This window comes from Macaca mulatta, chromosome 20 (assembly GCF_049350105.2).
Source record: "Macaca mulatta isolate MMU2019108-1 chromosome 20, T2T-MMU8v2.0, whole genome shotgun sequence".
NCBI classification, from domain to species: domain Eukaryota; kingdom Metazoa; phylum Chordata; class Mammalia; order Primates; family Cercopithecidae; genus Macaca; species Macaca mulatta.
In genome coordinates this window covers 73,488,506-73,504,498 of record NC_133425.1, presented here as the reverse complement: position 1 = coordinate 73,504,498, position 15,993 = coordinate 73,488,506, and positions in this window count along the sequence as shown.

The following is a 15,993-nucleotide window of genomic DNA, read 5'->3' as shown; positions in this document are numbered from 1 at the left end:
TCCCGACTAAACTGACAAAGCACATCCGGGACTTCTTTCTATTGTCAGCACTTGGTAAATGCTTCAACCTACAACTTTGTTAAATGAACGAATGAATGGTGTGATTCCTTAGGTTTGGTTCTCTGTGAATCAATCTAATTAAAAACAAAATCCCGTATGTACAAAGTAGACTCAAGTCCTCTTGGACCACCAAGAGGTATCCTATAAATGTTCTGTATCCAAAACCTCAAGCAGATCTTCAGCTTGTGCCTAAGGAGTTTTCCAGAACATTCCCTGTTTGGCATATGCTCCCCAGCCCTGTGTTACAAGGAAATCTACTGACCATGATTTATCAGGCCTAGGTCCCAGAGAATGCAAGCCTCCATGAGAATAATTAACATATATTTGATTCTGCTGAGAGAGCAAAAAAATAAAATTGAAAATAAGGAATTTTAAAAGTATATATGTTAATGGGCAGTGTGTGGCAACTGCTTTCTGTGTTCATGTTCTCAAATTGGTGATTGCTTAGGATTCCTGCTCTATGCACTCTTTAGCGGAGACACTTGCCTTTCTGTACTTGACCAACCAAAAACAAGCTTAACAAAGCACTGTTTAGTTTCAACAGGCCTGCTGTCTCATCTTAAACCTATCATAAGATTTTTTTCCAAATCCACCTGTGTTTAAATCTGCTACCATTGGATTGGGCGTGGTGGCTCACAACTGTAATCCCAGCACTTTGGGAGGCCGAGGCAGGAGAATTGCTTGAGCCCAGGAGTTCAAGACCAGCCTGGGCAAGATAGTGGGACCCCCACCCCATCTCCACAAAAAATTTAAAAGTAAGCCAGTGTGGTAGTGCATGCCTGTAGTCTCAGCTACTCGGGAGGCTGAGGTTGGAGGATCACTCTAGTAATCCTAGAGTAATTATTAGGGTAATTACTAGTAATCCTAGTATTTACTCCTAGGCTCTAGCCTGGGAGTTCGAGGTTATAGTGAGCCATGATTGTACCACTACACTCCAGCCTGGGTGACAGAGTAAGAATCTGTCTTAACAACAACAACAAAAAAAGGTAAATAAAAATAAATGTGCTACCCACTAATCTGTTGCTCCACTGCTCCCCTCAATTTAGCCCCTTTCCCCTCTCACCTAAGCCTTCTTATTCCTTTGCTATTGGTAGGAAATTCAGTCACAAAATCCCCTGATTGTGGGGCGAGGAAGGAATGAGGTCAAACTGATTAGCCTCAGTTTCTCCATTCATTATCTTTGACTCTGTTCAGTTTCACAAGGACTGTCTGCTTAGGTTTATCTTGGTTTCCTCTGGCCACAGCTTCTGCTGGCATCTGTTACCTATAACTTGGCATCAGGCCACAGCGAGTGATATAGCATGGTATTCTCCAAACTAGGTAGCAGTCCCCCTGGAAGAAGTTTAAACTTCAGGGTCTATCCTGTGTTGATCCTACCACTTTGGAAATTCCCTCTAAGGCTTCTCCTGCCGCTGACACCAGGGTTTCTCAACCTCGACATTACTGATAATTGGAGCCAGATCCTTCTTTGTGGTGGGGTTGTCCAGTACATTGTAGCATGTTTAGCAGCATCGCTGGCCTCTACCCACTAGATGCCAGTGGTAGATGCCCCTCTCCTAGTTGTTATAACCAAAAATGTCTCCGGAAGTTGCCGGTTTTCCCCCATTGGAGAATCTATACTGATAATAAATTAGTAAATGACTCACTTATGAATCACAGGAGTTCTGCTGAGATTTATCTCAGGCATTGAGGAGCCTGCTCCTGTCAGGAGATTCACAGGGTGGTCCTGGGACCCTGGGGGCTGCAGCACAGGCTCTGATTACTGAGTTCTGTAGCATGGTCTGGATGCCTCTCACCTTTCTAGCCCCTCTACAGGTCAGAGACGTCCGGTGGAAATCTGGCTGGCTGGTCCAGACTCCAGTAATGGTGGGAGTGGTTACCATTTTTTTTTCGAGACGGAGTCTCACTCCGTTACCAGGCTGGAGTGCAGTGGCGTGATCTTGGCTCACTGCGACCTCCACCTCCTGGGTTCAAGTGATTCTCCTGCCTCAGCCTCCCAAGTAGCTGAGACTACAGGCATGCACCACCACGCCCAGCTAATTCTTGTATTTTTAGTAGAGACGGGGTTTCCCCATCTTGGCCAGGCTGGTCTTGAACTCCTGACATTGTGATCCACCCACCTTGGCCTCCCAAAGTGCTGGGATTACAGGCATGAGCCACCGCGCCCAGCCTCTTCTCCCTTTCTTATAACTTATTTGTTAGGCTCTATGAGGTTGAAGAAGTAAGACATGCAAGCATTGGGAACTTTTTCCTCTTGAAGTTTGTCTCCTCCCCTCCATGGGCTACATTTTCTGCTCTCTCCTTACTGGCTTCCTCTGTTTACTCACAGTTTCTGGCCCCCTGAACTTTAGCTTTGACTTTGCTTTGATGAGGATCTGTCAGCAGGCAAGCCCTACTGAAGTTGGTGAGGGTTAGATTATAATAGGTTTGAGAAGGCTTATGTTTGGGAATGAGCCAATGTTCTCAAAATGTTACCCTAAGAAAGCCGTAAGAATGGTTTGTTTTAAACAACCCCATTAAAAAGTGGGCAAAGGACATGAACAGACACTTCTCAAGACATACATGCGGCCAAGAAACATATGAAAAAAAGCTCAACATCACTGATCATTAGAGAAATGCAAATCAAAACCACACTGAGATACCATCTCATGCCAGTCAGAAGGGCAATTGTTAAAAAGTCAAAAAAACAGCAGATGCTGGCAAGGTTGCAGAGAAAAAGAAACACTTTTACACCCTTTGTGGGAGTGTAAATTAGTTTAACCATTGTGGAAGACAGCGTGGCGATTCCTCAAAGACCTAGAGGCAGAAATACCATCTGACCCAGCAATTCTATTACTTGGTATATACCCAAAGGAATAGAAATAATTCTATTATAAAGATACATGGATGCATATGTTCATGGCAGCACTATTCACAATAACAAAGACACAGAATTGACCTAAATGCCCATCGATGATAGACTGGATAAAGAAAATGTGGTACATATATACCATGGAATACTATGCAGCCATGAAAAGGAACAAGATTATGTCGTTTGCAGGGACATATATGGAACTGGAAGCCATTATCCTCAGCAAACTGACACAGGAACAGAAAACCAAACCCTGCATTGCTATGATTTGGCCGTGTCCCCACTCAAATCTCAACTAGAAATTTATCTCTCAGAATTCTCACATGTTTCTGGGAGGGACCCAGGGAGAGGTAATTGAATCATGAGGGCTGGTCTTTCCCATGCTATTCTTGTGATAGTGAATAAGTCTCAAGAGATTTGGTGGGTTTATCAGGGGTTGCCACTTTTGCTTCTTCCTCATTTTCTCTTGCTGCTACCATGTAAGAAGTGCCTTTCACCTTCCACCATGATTCTGAGGCCTCCCCGGCCACATGGAATTGCAAGTCCAATTAAACCTCTTTTTCTTCCCAGTGTCGGGTGTGTCTTTATCAGCAGCTTGAAAACGGACTAATACACACATGTTCTCTAAGTGGAAGCTGAATGATGAGAACACATGGATATATGGAGGAGAATAACACACACTGGGGCCTGTCAGAGGGAGGCTTGCAGGGAGGGAGAGCATTAGGAAGAATAGCTAATGGACTCTGGAGTTAATACCTCGGTCATGGGAAGATCTGTGTAGCAAACGACCATGGCACACAGGTACCTGTGTAAAAACCTGCACATCCTGCACATGTATCCCTGAACTTAAAATAGAAGTTGGAGAAAAACAAAAGAATGGTTTGTTTTTAATCGCTTCTCGGCCTTTTGGCTAAGGTCAAGTGAAGAATGGTTTGTTTTTGTAAAGACAAATGAGTCACATTGATTATTAGCAATGAGGTTAAAAAAAACCAGCAATGTTTAGTTACACAACTGCACACCAGATGGCCCTAGCCACCCACGATTTTAAAGGCTACAGCCCAGGTCTTAACAAGGATTTCTACATTTAAATTTTCTTTTCTTTTTGACTGATTACTTCTGCAATAACTGACAATTTATGCACATAAGATGGATCAATTTTTACTGAACACAATTTGGCATTAGTCAAAAGAAATGTATGCAGGAGGCCGGGCACAGTGGCTCAAGCCTGTAATCCCAGCACTTTGGGAGGCCAAGACGGTGGATCACAAGGTCAGGAGATCAAGACCATTCTGGCTAACACGGTGAAACCCCGTCTCTACTACAAAAAATAGAAAAAAACTAGCCGGGCGAGGTGGCGGGCGCCTGTAGTCCCAGTTACTCAGGAGGCTGAGGCAGGAGAATGGCGTAAACCCAGGAGGCGGAGCTTGCAGTGAGCTGAGATCCGGCCACTGCACTCCAGCCTGGGTGACAGAGCGAGACTCCGTCTCAATAAAAAAAAAAGAAAAAGAAAAGAAATGTATGCAGGAGGCACAAAGTTCTAGTGCAAGAGTCCTGGAGCCACGTTTCATTAGTTTATTTTTATTTTTTTTTTTTTGAGACGGAGTCTCGCTCTGTCGCCCAGGCTGGAGTGCAGTGGCGCAATCTCGGCTCACTGCAAGCTCCGCCTCCCGGGTTCACGCCATTCTCCGGCCTCAGCCTCCCGAGTAGCTGGGACTACAGGCGCCCGCCACTGCGCCCGGCTAATTTTTTTCTATTTTTAGTAGAGACGGGGTTTCACCATGGTCTCGATCTCCTGACCTTGTGATCCGCCCGCCTCGGCCTTCCAAAGTGCTGGGATTACAGGCGTGAGCCACCGCGCCCGGCCGTTTCATTAGTTTATTATCATTACCCTGAAGACGATCATATCCTTCCCTTTCCAACCTCAAATACACGAACACCCCAACAAGTCTGCACACCTGATTTAACTTAAATTGCCATTCTTTGGGAAATTAAGCCTGATGCTTTGGTGCAAAACTCAGTGTACTAACGAGATCTGGGAATCGTCCTAGCTCTTCTGATAATTTTCTCATTGGGAGGTAACCAATAAGGAAGAATATTGAAGAGCAGTCTTATGGAAAACTCTCTTAATCAATGTGTCATTATTTAGGAAGATATGTTTGTATTTCATCTATTCATTCAAACACACAAATGAAAACAAATGCTATGTCTCTTATATAGAGAGAGAGAGAGACTCCTTATATCCAGAAATAACAATGAATTAGCATAAGGTCAACAGTCAACCCAAAGAACTGTGGATTGAAGGTTCTAAGACAAATTTAAACCAAGACCTATAAGGTATGCAGCAACAGGGGAGAGTCCCCATGTTAGTTTCCTGTCATTTATCTTTTGAACCCGACTAATGTCACAAACTGTGACACTGGCCAAGTCCTTCAACTTTCCTTAGCTTCATTTTCTGAAAAATGAAAATAATAGTAATGCCTGCCTCACAGCTGTGTTAAGATATTAAATAAGACAACACATGTCATCATATATATGATGGGGTCTGATCAGGAAAGTAAGCCAGTATTAACATTTGGATTTGTTTGTTTGTTTGTTTTTGTTGTTGTTGTTTGAGATGGAGTCTCTCTCTGTCGCCCAGCCTGGAGTCCAGTGGTGCAATCTTGGCTCACTGCAAATTTTGCCTCCCGGGTTCACGTCATTCTCCTGCCTCAGCCTCCCGAGTAGCTGGGACTACAGGTGCCCGCAACCATGCCCATATGCTAATTTTTTTTGTATTTTTAGTAGAGACGGGGTTTCACCATGTTAGCCAGGATGGTCTCGATCTCCTGACCTTGTGATCCGCCCGCCTCGGCCTCCCAAAGTTCTGGGATTACAGGCATGAGCCACCATGCCCGGCAGGATTTTTTTTTTTTTTTTTTTTTTTTTTTTTTTTTGAGACAGTGTCTTACTCTCTTTCCCAGGCTAGAGTGCAGTGATACAATCATAGCTCAGTACAACCTCGAACTCCTGGGCTCACGCGATCCTCCTGACTTGGCCTCTCAAAGCACTGGGATTACAGGCATGAGCCGCCAGCACCAGCAAACATTTGGAATTTGACAGAGGGAATTCATTACACGGGTTATGGAATAGCTGAGAAGAGAAATTCGGGCTAGATATGCAAGTGAGAGATAAGCCAGAGTGGAAAGTCATTTTCAGAAATCAGGCTGGAGGGATGAAAAGGAACTATGACAGAAGCCAGACAGCCAGAGGCAAGAAGAGGGCTGTGTGGGGTCCTAATTAGGAAAAAGGAGTCAGGCTGGAGGGACCAGGTCAAAGCAAAGAGGAAGCTATAGGTCGGCCTTTCTTTATGGACCCAGACAAGTGGCCCTCCTGAACAGATAACGCACATATTGCACAAGCTTCATGCTTATCATCAAACACTGCAATTTATCAAACAGTTCGGCTGACAGAAGAATGCAAGTTAGCTTCCTGCTACCTTAGCGTTATCCATCAGCTCAAGAACCATTTTAAAACTATATAAAATCTCTGGTGGCCGGGCGCGGTGGCTCATGCCTGTAATTCCAGCACTTTGGGAGGCTGAGGCAGGCGGATCACGAGGTTAGGAGATCGACACCATCCTGGCCAACACGGTGAAACCCAGTCTCTACTAAAAATACAAAAAAATTAGCCAGGCGTGGTGGCGGCGCCTATAGTCTCAGCTACTCGGGAGGCTGAGGCAGGAGAATGGTGGGAACCCGGGAGGCGGAGCTTGCAGTGAGCCGAGATCACGCCGCTGCACTCCAGCCTGGGAGACAGAGCGAGACTCCGTCTCAAAAAAAAAAAAAAAAATTCTCCGGCAAGCTTTTGTTTCCTTGCCGTCAGCTCCCCTTCTGTTGATTCTGTCCATTGCAACCTTGCAACAGACTTTTCTACTGTCTTTAATAAATCTGCCTTTTTTTACCTACAACTGTCTTGGTTCATTCTTTAACACCCACAGCACCAGCCCACATAGTCACTGCTCATCCACGACAGGCTGCCCTGAGGGGACTGGACCCTGGAGAAAGAACAATTGCTGCAGGAAAACCCTGCAGAGGTCATAAGGAGAAGAATAACTGGCTCCCTGAGGTCACCTGCCAGGGCTTCTCATTGGATGAAACCACTCAGAAGCCAGAGGGCTTGGGCACCTGGGAAGAATCTCCTCTGCTGAAGAAAGGGAGGGAATGGATCTGAAAGCAACAGGAGGAAACAGGCACTGACCAGCATAAGCACTTAGAACACTCCAAGTGTTGGCTACAGCTGCAGAAGCTTGCGATGGGGTGAGGAAGGGAAGTGGTAAGACCACTCTGAGCCCCTTAAGTAGGGTGACCATATAACTTTATATTCCTAACGGAGACACATTGGAGAGAGAAAGAGGGTATTATGAAGAATTACTCTGAGACACCTCTTGGATAAATAGCCAAGCACCTGTCTGGCCAAGGGAGACTTTTAAGCAAGGGAGTGACACAATCAAATTTGCATTTATTTATTTAGTTAGTTAGTTATTTTTGAGATGGAGTTTCACCCCTGTTGCCCAAGCTGGAGTGCAATGGCGCAATCTCGGCTCACTGCAACCTCCGCCTCCTGGGTTCAAGCCATTCTCCTGCCTCAGCACCCTGAGTAGCTGGGATTACAGGCATGCAGCACCATGCCCACCTAATTTTTTATATTTTTAGTAGAAACGGGGTTTCACCATGTTGGCCAGGCTGGTCTCAAACCCCTGACCTCAGGTGATCCACCCGCCTTGGCCTCCAAAAGTGCTGGGATTACAGACATGAGCCACCTCACTGGCCCAAATTTACATGTTTTAAGTCCTCCAGCAAATGGGTGGGGAATGGATTGACAGGGAATTAATCCAGTCAAGCTGCTCTCGGAACTAACAGTGATTTAATTTGGGTGACAGAGTGGCGATATGGCCAATGGGGTAGGGTAGGAGAGGAGGATGTAGTTGTCTGGGAGGTGGTAACCTAGGATGCCAACAGAGGAATAGTTAAAATAATTATGTCAGAACTTTGCAAATGTCTGAGGGCCCTCAGTGCCCCTTTAGCAGTTGCTCTCTGTTTCCACCTCTTCCCTCCACACCCCTGGCTCAGCCCAGTGTTAGGCCCCATTGATACTGATATAGGAGTTAAAAAGAAATGATGTAGGCAGACAGTGAGGGTACGGGAACCCTTGATAAGGTTTTCCTTTTGATGAAAAGCAGGCTCCAAATCATTTTCTTTCTAACAAAGAGCAGCCTGTAAAATCGAGCTGCAAACATAGGCAAGCAAGCTAGAAGCTTGCCCAAGTGAATGCTGGCAGCTGTGCCAATAGGAAAAGGCTACCTGGGACTAGGCATGTTCAAAATGGCAGCTCCATCTTCTTTTTCCTTTCCAACCACGTGTGCAGTAGGGAGCAGGCAACTTGGCACTGGCCAAGTGGAAAGCCTATTTGCATAGTAAGATTAGAGTGGGGTGGCCAGTCTTCCCCATGCAATATGTAAACGTCACACCTGGTGCAACCAATCTGTAGGCCCTATGTAAATCAGACACTGCCTCCTCAAGCCTATCTATAAAATTCATGCCTGGCTAAATTTTTTTTGTAGAGATTGGGTCTTGCTTTGTTGCCCAGACCAGTCTCAAACTCCTGGACTCAAGCAATCTTGCCACATCAGCCTCCCAAAGTGCTGAAAACTGCAGGTGTGAGCCACCATGCTCAGCCACATGGCCTTTATTTTTATGAACAAGTGGAGACATGGAGAGACTAAGTAACTTGCCCAGGGTGACCCAGTAAATGTCAGAGCTGGCATTTGAACCTCTGTTCTTAACCACTATGCAATGTAGCCTCTTCTAACTCCTGCATTCACTCCTTTAAGAGTTCATCTCCCCATCCCTCTGTCTCTGTGCATCTGTCCATCCGTCCATCACCACCCTATCTACCCCTCCATTCTTCAGTCCACTCATTGGTCTCTTTACATATCCAGCCTCTCAGTAATGTCTTGAATGGTGACTTTCGCTTTAACATTGCTTCATGCAAGGAAGCAAACACATATGAGAAATCTAAAACGTAAATTGCAGAAGCCAGACTATTTTAAACCATTAAGCTAAAATTAATTTAAGCAGTGATAGTTCAATATTTGATTCAATAGGGGAAAAAATAATGGATAATAAAACGTTCCCCTGTTTATTTCAATATGTCTGCCTGTTAATGCCTTATCTAGGTTTACCCATGTCCATTTCTAATTTTTCAGCTGGCATTAAAGGGGATCTGGAGGACTTCCGATTTCTTTGGTTGATCAGTTGACAGAGTAAAAGAGCCCTGGCCTAGGAGGTCAGTTCGTCTACCAGTATTAATTAAATGCCAGTAATATGCAGGTACTGAGGAAAGACTGTTCTATTTCAGTTTATTCCATGAACCAGTCACATATCCTGGCCAGCCGGCAGCCACACTTCTCTTGTTGAAACACTACTATTTCTCCTGTTATTTCAGAATCACGAAAACCTCTTCCTTTGTAGTTCCTGCACTCTGTGTAGTAAGTTCCAGCCACATACCAGCCTTGTCGTAAGCTCTGTTCATGATCAGCCTTTCGTCAAATGTGGGTTTTATTCCCTGAAATAGTAACAGTAAAAAGAAATACTATAGCTGTGGGCCAAGCCCAGTTGGTGATATGAGTCCTCACACTAGTCTTCTTCTGGTTGCTTAGCTCAGTCCATTCGCTTCATTCTGCCAAAAGTTCCTGTACTGGGGTAGGCAGAATAAAGGCCTCCAAAGATGTCCAAATCCTAGCCCTCAGAACCTGTGAATGCATTACGTTACATGGCAAAGGGGAATTAAGGTTGCAGATGAAATTAAAGTTGCTAATTAGGGAGGAAGATTGAGGCTGGGCGCGTGGCTCTCACCTGTCATCCCAAACCCTGGGAAGCTAAGGCCAGAGGATCACTAGGCTGCCAAGAGTTTGAGACCAGCCTGGGCATCATAGTGAGACCCCCTTCTCCGCAAACAATACAAAAACCAGCCAGGCATGGTGGCCCATGCCTACAACCTTAGCTGTTTCTAAGGCCAGAGGATTGTTTAAGGCCAAGAATTCGAGGCTGCAGTGAGCTGAGATCACATCACTGCACTGTAGCCTTGGCAACAGAGCAAGATCTGGTCTTGAAAAAATTAATTAATTGGATAAAATAAAAAGGAAGATTGAAAAGGGTGGATGGATCTGTGTGGATGATTGTGGTGGATTGTGGCCATTTTGGGGAATTATTATTGTTATTAAGCTGATGGAACATACAGGGTTTTTACATTGACTCTGTGCCATAGGCCCTTTCACAAAGCTAGACTATGCCTTTGGTGCAGCCTTTTTTTTTTTTTTTTTAAGGGGAGATTATTCTGGATTATCCAAGGGAGTCCAGTATAATCACAGGAGTGTTTAAGCATGGAAGAGGAAGGCAGAGGGGGAGGTCAGAGTGCTGCGATGTGAGAGGAGCCTGACCCACTACTGCTGGCCTTGAAGTTGGAGGAAGGGGGCCTTGAGCCAAGGAATCTGAATGGGAAGCCTCTGGAAGGTGAAAAAGGCAGAGAACCAGAGTCAGCCCTGGAGTCCCCAGAAAGGCACCTCCTGTCTGACTCGTTGATTTTAACCCAGCTTCAGGCTTCTGAGCCACAAACTGTGAGGTAATATGTGTTGTTTAAGCCACGCAGTTTGCAGTCATTTGTCACAGGAGCAATAGAAAATGAACACATATAGCTATAAAAACATGGGGTTTTATTACTTAACAATTTATCATGTAGCACGCACTACATGCCAGGCATGGTTGTAAGCCCTTTACCAATATTAACTCACTTAATCCTTACAACCACCTACGAGCAGTCACCATTTATTAGCAACCCAAGTTTCACAGATGAGGAAACTGAGGCACAAGAAACTTAAGTAACCGGCCCAAGGCCACTTGGCAAGCCAAAGCTAACCGTGGCTGGGTTTAGAATCCAAATAAGGGCACTAGCCCTGAACTCATCCTGTTAACTAGGTGCCCTGAGCACTGCCTCTCCGGGACAGTGGATCCCCAGCTCTGGTCCTCTGATGGGTGCCAAGAGATTTTCACGACTCCATGGGAAAGTGAGAAAAATTAGAAAAAAAGAAATGGCTCATGCCTCTAATCCCAGCACTTTGGGAGGCCGAGGCAGGTGGATCACTTCAGGTCAGGAGTTTGAGACCAGCCTGGTCAACAGGGCGAAACCCCGTCTCTACTAAAAAGTACAAAAATGAGCCGGACATGGTGGCGCACGCCTGTAGTCCCAGCTACTTAGGAGGCTGAGGCATGAGAATCACTTAAACCTGGGCGGCAGGCAGAGGTTGCAGTGAGCCAAGATTGCGCCCCTGCACTGCAGCCTGCATGGAAGTACGAGGCTCCATCTTATAAAATAAAAAAAAAAAGAAAAAAGAAATGAATTTTTCTTAAGCTAAATATATTCCACTTAAGGTACTGTCCTTTTATTTTCTGAGATCACATCTGTCCTACTTTTATTGCTTTCTGATTATTTTTTCTCTCATCCCAGCATGTGTTATTAAGAAAATGTTTAGGGCCAGGCACGGTGGCTCACACCTGTAATCCCAGCACTTTGGGAGGCCAAGGTGAGCAGATGACCTGAGGTCAGGAGTTCGAGACCAGCCTGGCCAACATGGCAAACACCCATCTCTACTAAAAATACAAAAATTACCCAGGCATGGTGGCGGGCACCTATAATCCCAGCTACTCGTCGGCTGAGGAAGGAGAATCACTTGAACTCGGAGAGGAGGTTGTAGTGAGCTGAGATTGAGCCACTTCACTCTAGCCTGGGCAGAAGAGTGACACTCCATCTCAAAAAAAAAAAAAAAAAAAAAAAAGGAAATGTTCAGACATCCAGAAACGTTGAGAGAAGAGTACCCTGAATGTTCAAATACTCCTGCCCCCATATTTGCTTTATTTTATATATATATAAAATATATATTGTCTCCAACTCCTGGCCTCAACCAATCCTCCCACCTCGGCCTCCCAAAGTGATGGATTAAGAGGTATAAGTCAGCTTACTCAGCCCATATTTGCTATAAAAAGCCCATTCTGTTGTGTGGGCTCAGCTAGATGAAAATGTATTCCCAGCATCATGACAATTGATCTATGAATACGTCAGCAGGCCTCTCCTAAGCACGAGGCTATTATTCTCCATATCTCCAATGCCATTTTCATACCTAAGAAAATGACAGATATCTCCATTATATGAATTAATTGTACCTAAACTATTATTTTGGGTTTTTAAAAATTGAAATACAATTCACATATTATAAAATTCACCATCCCCTCAAAGTGTACAATTCAGTGGTATTTAGTATATTTATAGAGTTCCGTAATCATTGCCACTATCTAATTTTAGAATATTTTTATCACCCCAAAAAGAAACCTATTAGCAGTCTCTCTTCATTCTCCATAGGCCCTAGTCCCTGGCAACCATTAATCAACTTTCTATCTATATGAATTTACCTGCTCTGGGCATTTCCTAAAAATTGAGTCAAATAACAAGTAGTCTTTTGTATCTGACTTCTTTCACTTAGCACAATGTTTTTGAGGTTCATTCATCTTGAGGGCAGGGATCAATACTTTGTCCTTTTTAATGACAGAATAATATTCGATTCTATGGATGTGCCACATTTTATTCATTCATCACTTGAGGAACTTCTAGGTTGTTTTCACTGTTTGGGTTATTATGAGTAATGCAGCTATACGCATTTTTGTGTAGACATGTGTTTTCTTTTCTATTCTATTTTTGTAGCGACAAGGTCTCACTGTGTTGCCCAGGCTGGTCTCAAACTCATGAGTTCAAGCAATCCTCCTGCCTCAGCCTCTCCAACTGTTAAAATGACAGGCAGGAGACACCACTCTCGGCTGACATGTGTTTTCGTTTCTCATAGCTGGAAGTGGAGTTGCTGGGGCATATGGTAACTCTACACTTCACTTTTTGTAAAATGTCTTTTATAGCTTTTCCCCCTCTGAGCACTAAGTCTTCAAAGTCCATGCATTCTATTTGGTTGCTTGTCTCTTTGGTCTCATTTAATCTGGAGCAGTGACCCCCATCCCCTCTTTTTCCCTGTGACAAAGACATTTAAAGGTTCCATGTCATGCCGTCTTACAGAATGTGCCCAAAGAGTCCTCTGATTATTTCTTCATGGTGCTATTTAAATTGTTCCTCTGTCTCTATGTCTTCTGTAACCTGGAAGTAAGACTAGAAGCTTAATTAGATTCTTGGCAAAAGTTGTTCTCAGGTCATGCATAGTATTTTCTACTGTTTTAGTGTTAAAATGTTTTATCTTCTATGGAAGGTGATTGTGATGGCAGGGTATTGTTTTGTTTTCTCATTTTTATTTTATTACTATTGTTATTATTTTGAATAATTCAAAAAATTGAATAATAATTACAGGCATGAGCCACCATGCCAGGTCAGTGTTTTTTTCATTTTTAAAATGGTCTTTCTTGACACATGGATAAAGTTGATAATCTCACTATAAAACTCCTCATTAAAAACAATGCACAAATATCCATAAAAACCACAAACCAAGGCTTTTCTCTATTGTGTGAAATGTAAAAAACTGAGATCCATTAAACTAAGTAGCTTGTAAACCTAGCAGCTATGATAGGCTAAGAAATGGGTTCCCTGAAGCGTAACAGGGAGAGCCTGATTTTGTTTTATCATGAAAGTCCGCAGGACTCAGCAATAAAGCACATTTTCTCCTGGGCCACACTTAGGCCCTCTCCCTTGGTGAGTGCACTCATTACTGCAACTTCTGGAAATTAGGCCCGTAAGTTTGGAAACTTATTGGAAACTTCACGGAAGCCCCAAGCTTCAATGTACCCATAGCATATAATGGCTAACTTGCTGGCACTGATAAAACTGCATTTCAGTCCAACTTCATTCCCGTCTGCAGGGAAAAAAATCACCCTCCAGTGGGGACAGTTGTATTACACCCAAGCACTCAGAAATTACAGCAACAAGTCCATTCTGTTTAAAGTCTTTTTTTTTTTTTTTTTTTTTAATTGAGACGGAGTTTTTCTCTGTCACCCAGGCTGGAGTACAGTGGCACAATCTTGGCTCATTCCAACCTCCGCCTCCCAGGTTCATGTGATTCTCCTGCCTCAGCCTCCCCGTCCTGGGTAGATGGGATTACAGGCACCTGCCACCATGCCTGGCTAATTTTTTTTTTGTATTTTTAGTAGAGACAGGCTTTGACCATGTTGGCCAGGCTCGTCTCGAACTCCTGACCTCAAGTGATCCACCCGCCTCAGCCTCCCAAAGTGCTGGGATTACAGGCTTGAAAGACTGTAAAGTCTTTCATTGCCTGTTTAGAGTGTCTTATTTTGGCTGCCAAAATTTTGAAATCCTGCTCTGATCCATCGCTGTTATAATCTTGCAAGTAAATTCTTCCAAAGAGTCTAGGGCCTGGAGCCCAAGATTCACTCCAGATCTTGACAGACATGCACAGGCAAAGGTAAGAGAAAGGGAGTGAGGGAAAAAAAAGAAAGGAAGTGATGACTACAAAGCACTCAGCACAGCACCAGGCACAGAGTAAGCACTCAGTACGTGTTAGCTATCATTGTTGTTGGTGATTAGAGCTGGATTGGAAGAACCTTAAGATTCAAATATGAGGCACAACTCTGATGTTAGATTTGACTTTAAAGTAAATGCATGACTGTATGGAACATTTTCCAAGCATTATCAGATATGCCATCATCAGGAGTACATAGAGGTGGGTATTAAAAGCCTTACTCTATAGAAGCCATAACTGAGGCTTAGTTTAGCAAATAGCAAAGACTTAGCAAATGGTAAAGCAGAGACTCAATCCAAAATCTCTCAATTCTAAAGTCTGCAAGTCTGCATTTTTGTTTGTTTGTTTGTTTTTTGGGGTTTTTGTTTGTTTGTTTGTTTTTGGAGATAGGATCTCACACTGTTGCCCAGGCTGGAGTATGGTAGCATAAACATAGCTCACTGCAGCCTCAAACTCCTGGGTTCAAACTATCCTCCTGCCTCAGTCTCCTGAATAGCTGGGACTACAGGAGTACACCACCACACCTGGGTAATTTTTAAATTTTTTTGTAGAGACAAAGAGTCTTACCTTGTTGGTCAGGCTGGTCTTGAACTCCTGGCCTCAAGTAATCCTCCTGCCTCAGCCTCCCAAAGTGTTAGGATTACAGGGATAAGCCACCTCGCTGGCTTGTGCAGTATTTTTAATCACCTTGCTGTACTGCTTCCCATGTTTGGCACAAGAAATCTGAACTTACCAACCAAATGAATTGTGTTTTCTTTGCATGTGTGGAATCTTCAAACAGCTTTGTGGTTCACTCCCTTAGAAAGTAAAGAACAACATTCTCTCATATTCCTAGCTTTGCTTCTCACCGTCACCAGCAGCTTCTCCATAAAGCCTTGTCTCAATTGGCAACTTGATCAGAGTAAGCTACTTAAGATGCAAATCTGAACAGCCATTCCCTTACATAAAAATGTTTTCCTGAGAGTGCAAAAAAACCTGTGGTGGCCTCTGGATTGCAGAATATTCCAGAGTAGCCGCAGCAAGTAACAAAAGGAAGCCTTCTGCTGTATTCACTTTAAAGTTTGTATTTGTACATGAATTATATATTCTAAAAGAAATAATTATTAAATAAATACATAAATCAAGAATTTTTGGCTCTCCTATCCCAGCCTTTACTACCACATGGTATTGAGGTCAGGTTCTTTAGCCTAAGGTTTTGTGAACTGGTCCCTATTGTGTGTACAGCTTCATTTACCTCCTTCCCATTTTTGGACTTGAAGCTCTTAGTAATACACAAGTATACATACACAGTTGCCTACTTCTTGCCTCTGCCTGTAATACCCTTTCTTTTTTCCTTTTAATTGATAATTCCTCCTCATCCTTCCGCACTCAATACTTTTGTATATATGTGTGTTATAGACCTGTTTGGCAGCCTAGTAACATTTATGGTTTCTTTCTCAAAAGAATGTGCTTAATTGCATAATGTAAAATACACAGCTACAAAGGCAAGTATATTGAAATATAATTATTAGCATATTAAAAACAA